This window comes from Megachile rotundata, chromosome 14, assembly GCF_050947335.1.
Source record: "Megachile rotundata isolate GNS110a chromosome 14, iyMegRotu1, whole genome shotgun sequence".
Classification (NCBI taxonomy): domain Eukaryota; kingdom Metazoa; phylum Arthropoda; class Insecta; order Hymenoptera; family Megachilidae; genus Megachile; species Megachile rotundata.
In genome coordinates, this window is record NC_134996.1 from 11,819,659 (window position 1) to 11,831,749 (window position 12,091).

At 42.9% G+C, this 12,091-nt stretch overlaps 1 protein-coding gene across 4 annotated transcripts in view; it reads left to right on the plus strand.

Moving 5' to 3' along the window:
• Oatp74D (Organic anion transporting polypeptide 74D) overlaps positions 1-12,091 on the plus strand; it is a 72,832-nt gene that overhangs the window by 26,033 nt on the left and 34,708 nt on the right. Inside the window, exon 1 of one of the 4 annotated variants that reach the window (XM_003700122.3) lies at positions 179-1,549. The exons of the other annotated variants lie outside the window; for them this stretch is intronic. The gene's annotated coding sequence lies outside the window, so the exon portion shown is untranslated. Of the gene's footprint in view, positions 1-178; positions 1,550-12,091 lie in introns of those variants that run through there. 4 annotated transcript variants of the gene reach the window in all.

Here is a 12,091-nt window from a genome sequence, read left to right on the forward strand (position 1 = left end):
AACGCAGAAGGAGGAAAGAGGAAGGAAAGGTCGGCAGAAGAGCGGCGCGGCGGAGCGAGGAGGATCGGGGTTGGGACGGGATGAAACGGGATGGAACGGGTGGCCGCGTGGAACAGCGGTCTGGCCAGTTGATTACGATGCCGAAACGAGTGGCGGGCCATCTCTCCAACCAGTTTCGGACAGTGTCTTCGAAGGTTCGAAAGGCCTGCGTAGCCTCGCGCGGAGACGAACGGAGCAAACGGCCCGCTGCTGGGAAGGTAAGGAAACGAGAGGAGAGCCAGGGAGAGCCAGGAAGAGAGGCGCAAGAAGAGACGGAGGAGGCGACAGCCGAGCTTAAGTTTCGGTTTCGTTCGTTTCGCGCCTGCTCCGCGTCGAACGGGAGCCGAGAGTGAGCGCCGGGCCGAGCGGGACAGAGACCGACGCGAAGAGGGACGAGGAAGGTCGCCGCGACGCGACTAGAACGAGACGGCTTACCCCGAGGGAGAGAGAGAGTAGACGAGCAGGGTAAAGGGGAAGAAGGAGCGAGAAGGAAAAGCGAGTAGAGGAGGCGGGTAGAGGAGGTCGAGGAGGACGGGGAGCGCTGTCGAGAGAGAAAGAGAAAGAACGTGCGCTAACCAGGGGTGAAGAGAGAGGTGGCTGCCGAGGCGAACAGACTTCACCGGCGCTCTGCTCCCAATAACGACTCTCGCCCTCGGTCAGTCGCGCGCGAACCGCGGAGCCGCGAGCATCTTTCCGTTTCTCTCTCGCTCAGCACGTCGGGATCGCTGTGTTCGGAGGCGCGTGCACGTGTGCGAGAACCAGGGGATCGAGCGAGGGAGCAAGTGGAAAACCTGGCGCGGATCTGAATCCGACCCGAACGAGGAACACCGGGAAGCGACAGGTGAACCGATTTATCGGATCGATCGCGATACTGCAGAGCTCCAAAGAGCACGATGGAAGCCGAGTAAATCCTTGATCGAGATCGGCGAGTATTTGGCTGTGGTTCACGGGTCAGAGGGAGGAACGATCGCTCGCGATCGCACTCGTTTTCGGGGTTATCTCATGGTGGAATTGTCGCGGTATCGACGTGGTAATCGCGTCGCGAGTGGTGCTGGTCGCATCCGGAGATACGTGCAGCTGGTGACCGAGTGAGAGAAGAGCGGAAAGCGGTCAAGTGACAAGCAGCAACGAACGCGTGGTATATAAAAGTGCGAACTGGTGGAGCGACCGAGCGAGTTACACCGGGCGGTGCGAGGCTGCCAGTGGCGCGCGGACCAAGAAGAAGACGACGAAGAAGAAGAAGAAGAGGGAGCACACACACCGTAAAGGACAACGCTGTTGCTATTTTCGAGCCCGCCAAATATCTTGGAGCACGGTGCCGTGCTCGCTGCTGTCTGCGCTGGCCCTGCTACGCTCTTTCTTCGGCCGCGCGTCCACGTTCCTCCAAAGCGCACCGATTCTGCGCCGATGACGCATGGCCCTGACCAAACAGGGAGACAGAGAGAGACGGTGCACGCGAAAGAGAGGAGAGGCTGCGCCAGAACGAGCGAGACGGGACGACGTATGACAGGTACGTTTCGACTTCTTGCCTTTTTGCAAAACCACGCCGCGATCTCTTGACCTACGACGTATCTGTGCCGTGACCGTGAGCCTCCACGATACTGGACTTCACGCCTTTACGACCGCCGAGATCGCTGCCCTACCATAACTTCGACCCCTTTTGTTGTTCCATGTAATTGCCGACTGCAGGGGTTGTTTTGGTAGACTATATCCCCTTGCTGCTCCAAATAACTGCTCGTGCTGGGACGCTGCCTCGGTACCTGACCATGCTTCCACTCTTTGCTCGCTCTTAGGGTTCTTATGACCTTTACTCGCTTTATTTTCGATAGCTCGATCCTTCGTGCTATCGAACATGTTTGTGCCATTTTTAGGATTAATAAAATGTATTGTCACGTCTGAAAGGTAGAACCTTCTCTGCAAGCTTCTCTGCGGAGGAGCTTGAGATTATCTTCAGCGCTTTGATCAAAGACGTCTTTTGTTTCAAAGTCAGATCCAAGCGAAATTTCGCTGAAGGTTCACGAGCGTTATCAACAATTTACACTCCATTTCGTTTCCAAAACACCTGGAGTTACAGGTGTTTGGAATACGTTCTATAATAAGCAACGTTGAAACGCATCGCGTTTCACGCTCGATTCCTTGAAGCTATTTACCCGCCACGAGATCCGTCGTTCGTTATGCTTGATGTAAGAGAAACATCAAGATTTCCTTGCGCTTTTCTTCGTTTTAACGAGCGAAATCTCGTTGCGACATCTGGATCGGTTATCTCGAGAAAACAACCGCGATAATCTTTCCGTGCAAACGAAACCCACGAAAAACTGGTATCGCGATCGCGAATTGTCCGCCGCAGTGAAAACAGACGTGCATGGCAAGACACGGTATTGATCAAGGATACGAATTTTTCAGTTTCGCGTCGATTGCCGCAGTGGGAACGAGATATTGACATTTTGATTATTGCGTGGTCAGGAAGTCGGACAATTCGATGACGAAATTATTTCGAATTCTTCTCTTTTTAATAAAGAGATGGCGAGATCTTGAATAGAGATGGCAAGTGATAAAAAGAAGCTGCACGCGAGAGATTAGTTTCTCGACTGCTAGTCTGCTCATCGTAGCACACGCGTGGCAGGGATATTTATGTAATACGCGACATGCAAATGAATACATTGTTTGCCCGTTTGTCAGCGATAAGATACACAAAGCGAGGTTTCGTACAACGATTTCTGTGCCGCTTTTATTACAGCGACACGACGCCTGCTTGTAGATGCAGAAAACCGGCAAACAAATATGTGTGTTGTGTGGCGGACGGGTTATCACGTTTTTTTCTTTCCCTCTATCCCTCTCTCTCATTTTAAATGAAACGCCACGGCAGAAAAACAGCAATACTATCATCGAACCGGCTCGTCAACTACAGTCGACAGGCGCCAAATGCTTATAATTTCAGTGTTGATCAGCCACACGCATGAACCTGATAAATTTACAAGTGCTAGCGGATGCGTAAATTATTCCTACGGTAAGATATTCTTCCTCGAAATTAAACAAACAGGATTAATTTTAACAAAGAGTTTACATAATTAATTTAACACGTGCCACGACATTCGTACATGGACACTTAAGTTCCTAAACTGATCTAACATTGCTAAAAATTTGGTTACTTTTCTCATAAAAAATTCTCGCATAAATTCCATGGATTCATGGAAAATGTAACAAGATGCTGTGAAAATATTTGGTAAAAATTAAAACACTACTGGATGCAATTTTTAATTGTTTCAGTATGGCAGTGAATGTGTTAAACAAAGAGTAATGTAGAATTTCATTTAATTTAATTTTCATTTCACGAATATTGCCTAGAAAATTTGTTACCACATTGTGCATTCGTTGTCGTGATCCGAGCCTTTAAGGGTTAAATTTATCGAGAACGCTAGAGATTCGAAGCATAAGGCAGATCAACGATAATGAATCGAGAAGGATTCGTTCATAATCGATACAAGCCTCGCTATCGATAATGCATCTCGTGCAACAGGTGAGAGGGCACGCGTCAAATTCACCACCAGTCTTTCCACTTTCGCGCACCGATGCATCCGTGAGTCACGTTCCCTGCACTAAGTTGCAGCTTCGAAGGCCTTTGAGACGGGTTGCAGCCAGGGATACCGTTAGCCACATCGTAGCCTCCGTGTGAACTCTCCTTTCAAAATTTCCATTTCCTTTCAATTATCTACTTTTTCAGCCATTATGTTCCTCGAAGAAAGGTTGTGTACCTGCTAACGAGCCTGAACCTTTTCCGTGATTTATGTTAACGCCACGATTTTCCTTAAACCCGTCCCTTTTTTTCTCCGTTTTACGATCTCGGAGATTCCTCGACCATTTTTTTCCCTCCGTAAAAATTTTTTGTCTCCAAGAAAGCGTTTACGAAGTTACAAAAATGTGGAAGCACAGTGTGTTCCATAAGTTTCGCAGCTGGGAAACCGGAGATGAGTCTGGCCGATTCCACGCGATCATTGATCGTTAACTTTTTTTGGCTGTCGATGATCAAAGCTGAACGACGCGGTGGCCGCGCGTAAATCGACTTTAAATCGCAATAAACCGCGCAAAAACGGCTGCAGCGGATTTGCCTCGCGCGCGCGCGTTCACTTTCGACCGCAAAAAGAGAAAAAAGCTTGAAAAACTGATCCTCCCTGTCCCACTTTAGCCTACGGCCTTCCACGTTGTTTCGAAAATGTTTCCACTTCCTTTTTGGTTCCTTTAATTCTGACTTACGTTCCTTTGTCGTACAGCTACGTTTATAGCTTGGATATTTCCAAACAACACGGTTTCACGCTTCTTTCGAGTCTTTTGAGGCGGCCGCTCTGCAACTTCATCTTCGGTTAATAAGGAATTTTGATGAGCGAAGGAGGAAAAATCGAAACGTGTTTTGCATTGTTTCAATTTTTTGTACGGCTCGTCTGCAGTGTTTTGAAGTGACCTGTACAGCGCGGTAAAAACCGGCGTGCGTAATAATACACGCAAAATGCGGCATTAATCACACGCGGCACAGGTAATCGCTAGATACTCGTAGACCCGGACTTTTTCTCCGCTCGATCATCAATCCGACTAGACGAGGCGTTTTATTGAATTTCAAGACCGCGTATGATCGATGATCACGAACGGCGGGTAAACATCGTCGTGTAGCAAGTGGTAACAGTCATTATTACACTGTCATTGCCGGTCGCTGCGTTTGCATGGTCACGCGACCTGCAATTTTGATTATTGATCTTTAAGGGGTAAAACCACTCTCGAATTTGACAATTTATTTTGGACGAACGACAAACGGGAAAGAATTTCTTTTCAGAGGGTTTATTTAACACAAATTGAACTACTATAAAATATTTTTTTATTCTCATTTTCGTACAAAATGGAGGTGAAAATTTCACATAAACAATGAAGAGAAGGTTCAGGTATCACGTTTATTTTTAGTATACAATGCAACGGTTCAAGTTCCCCGCTAAATTGTCAGACAGAAAATATGCGATACTAGTGTTGGCTAATAGTGGACATTGAGAATCGCGCGTGCCATTCGTGACCCTGCGACCGCGCGTTCCTACCATCATCTTCTGCTTTTCTGGACCTAACCTTTCCTTCAACGGTCTCTCTTCTACGGGCGCTAATTAGTCGCTTAAGTAACACGTGCTTGATTCATTAACTCTCGCGGCTTTGCTGACAGCTTCGAATAAATTTTCATCCTTTTCCAAAGATCCAAAATTATCTTTCGCGTGCTTTCTTCCGTTTTTAATCTGTCCGATATCGCGATATCTTTATTTGTCCTACGATAAGACAGGCTCGGTTTGCCCAAGGGGGTCGACGCCGTTGGAAAACCTTGCCATCACGTTTTTCTACCATGTCTGATCCTTTAATTATACAGAGAACATTTTCTATTTAAAAGGTTAATATTTCATTTAAAAGATTGGTATTTTATTTAATACATTTTTCAGTAAGATGTTTTTAAACATTTGGAACTTGACCGATTCGTTAACGCATTGTTATTTCAATTTTGACTTGCAAATATGTGAATACATTTGTGAATACATCCATATTGAATATTGTAAATATTGTCGATGTAATTGAATTATTTAATGATGTTACTTACTGACGTTACTGCTAACACTTAATGATATTACTGTGAATGATGTTACTTAATGGTGTTACTTCTGAAACAATCCTCATGTCACCCACATTTGTACATGTACTTAAATAAATACTTTTCAATAATTGTAATAATAATTGTAATGCTATGTCCTCCAATACATTCCTGTGAACATGTGCTGAAAATAAAATTTGTATTTTTGCAAATAATTATATTTGTACCATGATTTCTATGAACAATACTTGACTATATCTGATGTCCAAAAACAAAATCGTCATAATACACCTTTATTTCATTGTACTCCTAAAATTTCTCAAACAATATTTTATCAAACAGCTTAAACTCTTGATGGACACTGTGTTAGCAATTTTCTGGATGACTGTAACATTGAATCTTTAAGAAGGTTTCGAAAGTTTGTTACATATCCATGAATCAAAACACCGAACTTCATGAAAGAGATAAAATTTGAAGATGAAAGAAAATGCGGAGTACGGAGGGAGAGCGGGTGGGTCGGATTCAGCCATTTTTGCGACACCAATAATTATATCTTATCTGCCTCGACCCGTGGCCTCGAGAACGCGATGCGTTCGTCTGCCTCGGCTTTTAAAGAAAAATATGTAGCTGTCCGTTCGTGAGGATGAAGCTACAGACGTGAGATCAGCTTAACATTGGTTTTGTTCGATGTGCGTTTTGCAACAACTTGCAGATTTCAGGCTTAGTCTTTCTGAATTTTGCAAGTTTCAACATTCTCAAATTCTGATGTTTGAAAGTGTTGTAATTCTGCAGTGTGCAAATATCGTTTGTCACGATAGATAAATGGAAATTCTTGACACCGAGTCGAATCGATGGAAATCTGGTTTAGCAAATGAATCATTAAATTCTGTGTTCTGAAAGGATTGATGGGTTCTCGCAAGTTAATGGATTGAAATTTCTTATGAAATCGATTAGCGGATGTTGCAATAACTTCTTGCTTTCTTCGACTTTTTTCGATTTCGAGCACTCTCAGCATCTGTTCGAGCATCGGACGTAAATGTAGATGGAAACGGAAAAATCGATTACCTCAAGGCTGCTACGGTCCCTACGTCGTGCCCTTAAGAGGATCGCAGAGGCTTAAGCGTTTACTGGATTTAATGTATGTAGATGGCTGCTTAATAAATATACGATCGCGTTTAAAGCTGTTACGAGCTAACGTTCGAATAGACAGTAATAATATTACGGTATAAATACGATTCTGAGAACTTTATTCGAAAAAGAGTGAAATTAAAAATTAAGGGTTTATATAAATCGTAAACCTGGTTCAGTAAAGCGTCAACGTCGACGTTCTCTTCAAAAGCAATTGCTACGGTGCAATTGGTTCAAATGGCATTGCATGGTGCGCGGCGTTATAAAATAGAGTTACGTGGACTCTTCTTCATAAAGTACATTTGCTAACAATAACAATTGCATTTACTTTCGTCAGCTATATCGAAAGTTTCTACCGTTCGACTCAATTATTCGATTTAAAAGCTGGATTGGTATTTTGCAAATTTTACTTGGAGAATTAAACCGATATTTGCTTCCGTCTATAGCTTTACATCCTACTAAATTTCGCTTCGAAGTCGCAGCCTTCGACTTTCCATTCGAAAGTCAATTTCGAAAACTCCTTTCGAAATAGTTACATTTTTCGACATCCTTGCGTTCCATACTGAAATTTTTGATTTACAAACGTTCTACGGAATTTTCACAAGAAGTTTTTTCTTAATGAAAGATATCGGAGAGCAGAAAGATAAGACTCCCTGGAGAAAAGGGGGTGGATTTCGCGATATTAAAAATAACGTCAGAATGCGCGCAACTGTTTGACCCAGTTCGAACAGCGAGGGATATCGATTTTAGTGGCAGGTATCGTCGGGATTAATATTAGACCGCGTGCTGAAAATAGGTGAACGCTGCAACACTGTTGCTGCTGCACTTCTTATCGAGCAACTTTGATCATCCTAAGTGTCTCTTGAAAAATATCTGCTTTATTGGTTTAAATTTAACCTCTCGCTCATCAAACTATTTCACTCAAAAACTTTTATATATTGTAACTTTTATTTGTCGTTCGGAGTTCTTTATACTCCTACTCGTACGATAAAATTATTGTTTAACATAAATGGACCACAGTTGCACATGGTTCAAGAAGATCGCAATTTATGGCTGTCTTAATCTAGGATGAGGTTTAATATCATTTTAAAAAATGTAAATTGTAAGGTTGATAGAGTCACCGTGTATATAGGGAACGAAGTCAATGATACACTTTTCCACTTTCTCCGCGACCGAGATTACACGAAGCCTTGGGTAGAACACCGCGAGATAAAACTCACCTTCGTTCTGCTCTTGTGCACGGTGCTCAATCGATGGCTTATCGAGAAATTTCACATAGCTTCTCGCTATTTTTCAACCTTACCATGCCACCTTACTATCTTATTAAAAATCTGATGAGAATATTTTAGCAATCGAGTCATGTGAGATCACACGGTCTGTACTCTTTGTTAACAGACTATCAGTACCTTGATTCCTCTCACAAAATTTGCAATATTTTTGAAACCCTAAGCTCCAAATATTTTTGAAACCCTAATCCTTGTATAGGTTTGTATAAAATGGGTTTGGAATAATAAGTGTAGTAAAGAAAATAGAATTGCAAGGTGAACTCTGAACTGGTAACATCTCGAAAGCGATATGTCAGACTGGAATCGATTAAGCTATCCCCGCAAATTGGGTCGAGCAGAGATCCATCGAGACCTATTATCCGCGTTCTGGTCTCGAACAAACGATCGATAAGGTTCAGGTTTGCATGAGAACCACTGCGTGTTCCCATTTCTCCTTTCAGCGGTCGGTCGGTCGCTCGATCCGCGGTTGTATAACAGCAATGAAAGTACTCGGACAGGCAACCGGCAACGTCACGTCTCTGTTCACGCTAACTACCTTGTGATAGTCGTTCTAGCTGCCAGTGTGCTTGCTTGTTCGCGATCTTGCCATGTTCCCATTTAACCCCTTGACTGAAAATCGGACCTCTTTTCAATCGTATCTGCATTGTTAATTGCCGGCTTAGAAAAAATACAATCTTTTATCTTATCATCGCGTAAAAACGTGTTTGAATTGCTCGTTATCACGAGGATTTTGCCGCGTGAAAGTGCATTGTACGATAGAACGTCTCCCGGCGAATCGATGCTCGCGATTTGGGTCAATATTTTTTAGCGTGACGCTCAATTGCCGTCGCTTTGACATCGTTATTAATCGCGTGCTTGTTTCTCGAGCTGATACGGTTCTCGAGAAATCTTTTTGGAAAAGATCTTTCATTAAGGGTAATGCGAATTATGAACTCGAATGGAAACATTCGCTGAGATAAATTCTTGTTTTTCTCGCCAACCATCGACCTCGCGAACCGATGACTAAGGTCAAGCGCGTATTTTGCACTCGCGATTTTCTTTCCACTCCGATCTCTATTTAAAACTTATTACGATAAATTTACCTTGAATTTCGATTGTAGGGTTTACGAGGTAGGTGATGCATTCTATCGGTACACATTAAGGCCAGGGCCGAAAGAAACGGCACGCTTCTAAACGCGGACAAGTTAAATACTTCTGATCTAGCCACTTATCGAAGTTGCGTGGAAAACCCTTCGATCGTTCTTAACCCCATGCCTTATAACCACCAATCACGCTCGTGTCACGGGTCACGGTCTACGTGTGACGTAATAATAAATCGTATGTGTGTCAGGTTTTAATTTAAAGCGATAATCGCGTACTCGATAATTAAACTCTTATATTTTTCATCGAAATTTCGGCGATTTCTAAAATTACGTAATCTTGTATTGTGCCACGTACCTACCTCTCGACAATACAACTTCATTGTGAGTAAAGAAAACAGTCATCAATAATCCCGTGCAGGACAAACTGAAATCCGCGATTTCTTATTTAGTCGAAGTCTGATCATCCGTCTGTTTTCAGATATTTTCGTCGACGCTAAAAGGTTTCGTTCGATATCGCGATATTTAAAGTCAGGAAAATTCTGGCTCGAGTTTTTCGAGAAGCGTTTCCGTGATATTTTTACGATCGAAAAGTTTTTCCCCTTCCAGTCTGTAGGTCGTTTATTTGCGTGCTTCGTTGCACATTCGTCATGTCCATGAAAACTAAGAGCCCCAAAAATTGATTCTCTTTTTTCTATTTCCGTTGCAAATAGTTTGAGCACCGATGGAAAGTTCGGAAACGTTACGAAACGAAAGAGACAAAAGTGATAGAGCATCCACGAAAAGAAAACCCACACGAATTTCAGCGTACAAACATATGTATGTCACGAAACAATTCCCACGTGATACCATCCCACGCAAGTTGAAAAAAAAATGTTCCTCCGAGAAACACGACCGCGTAAAAGTTCAACGAACAAAGTTGTCCTAGAACACATCGAGCTCAAAATACACCGTCTGCCCTTTACAATGGGAGATTTTCGTTTCGCAGGGAAATGACAAAGTTGTTGCTATAAAAGCGTTCAAGCTTAAAATAGCGAAGCAAGATGGAAAACGTAAATGGCGGAACTCGATGTTGACTGCTTTTAAGTGCAAAATAATATATGTTTTATTGGGGAGTGATATAGGTCACTTTTGCAACTTCACTAGTTAGTATGATTTGAAACAGTTGTAGTACTGCATCATTATTGGCTGCTTTTAATCTTTGAGTGCATCATTTTTGCAAGATATTTTATTGGGGAGTGATATAATTCACTTCTGCAACTTCACTATTCAGTATGATTTGAAACAGTTGTAGTACTGCATCATTATTGGCTGCTTTCAACCCTTAAGAGCATCGTTTTTGCAAAATGAGATATATTTTATTAGGTAGTGATATAATTCACTTTTGCAACTTCAATATTTAGTATGATTTGAAACAGTTATAGTACTGCATCATTATTGGCTGCTTTCAACCCTTAAGAGCATCATTTTTGCAAAATGAGATATATTTTATTAGGTAGTGATATAATTCACTTTTGCAACTTCATTATTTAGTACGATTTGAAACAGTAGTAGTACTGCATCATTATGTATTTAAGGGTTGAAGCAAAAATATTTTTGCTATTTTTATTTGGGGGCAGAAATTCGGTCGCAGGAGTGGAGGTGTGGATGTAGAGCTAGATGTGGAGGTATACTTGAATTTACTTCACAAATTCTCAAGTACCCAGACTGTCAAATGTCTAAGTTTGTAAATGTGACAATTTTGAACTTGTCCTAAGTGTTCAGTCTAAGAGTAGAGATGTGGAGGTAGAGCTAGATGTGGAGGTATTCTTGAATTTACCTCACAAATTCTCAAGTACCCAGACTGTCAAACATCAAAGTCTATAAATATAGAAAATTCAAACTTGTTCAAAGTATTCAGTCTAAGAGCATAGATGCATACGTAGAGCTAGATGTGGCATTCTTGAATTGACTCCACTTCTCAAGTTCCCAGATTGAAACGTCCAAATTTCTCCATATAAAAATGTTGAACTTGCCCAAAGTATTCAGTTCAAAGACACATATACTACCTATGATATCCTCGAATTAACAAATTCTCTAAATATCTAACTTTATAAACCCGAAAATTTAGAAATAGGTATCTCGCAAAAATTCCAGTGGAAGGTGAACCGTGACACGTTGAAGCGTTGTATCAAGACACGCCTCGGTCCCCCGTCCAAGGATCGTTCTCCGAAATTTCGTGAGACGCCAGTGGATTCGTCGGTGTTCGAGAGACACGGGTTTACGTATGCGGAATACGTCTCGGCGTCGCCGTCGGGCGAGTTGCCATACGAAGGTCTCCACGTTGTTTTCGGCAGCCGTAAGGGGGATCCTCGTAGCGACCGTAGGAGGGAGAACTAAAATCGCGTGGTTGTGTGCTCTCGTACAATGTGCCTCTATCGGTTTCCTTTTTCTGTCTCTCTTTTTATTTTCCTTCTCTTCAGCGTTTTCCCCCGGCATCTTTTTTTCCGCCTACTTTTTCTCGTCCCCTTTTTCTCTCCCGTTCCTTCTCTCGCGCCTACACGCACGCGTGTCCCTGGCACGTGTGTCGCATCTTTGTTTTCCGTCTCTTTTTCTCGGCCGCCCGGTTTTTTCGTGCTTGTTTTCTCGCCTTGTTTTTCTTCGACTCTTCCGTCGCCGTTTCCTTCCTTCGACCGATTTATCCACCTCACGTTTCCCGTTCCATTCGATGCCCTGGACACGCGTCCGTTTAAATATCAGCTGAGCCTCCCTTTGTGACCCTGCCCTTTTCCTGCACTTTCGAACTTCCTTTTGAAGATCACTGAAAGACGACACGTGGCTCGTAGACAAAGACTTTTACTTTTAATTCATGGACAGAACTAAAATTTTGTAATAAAATAGCTTAGAGAGGTAGCTTTGTTTAGTGAGGTTTTTGGTACATTCGATGTTTGAACGGTTCTTAAGGTTAACCC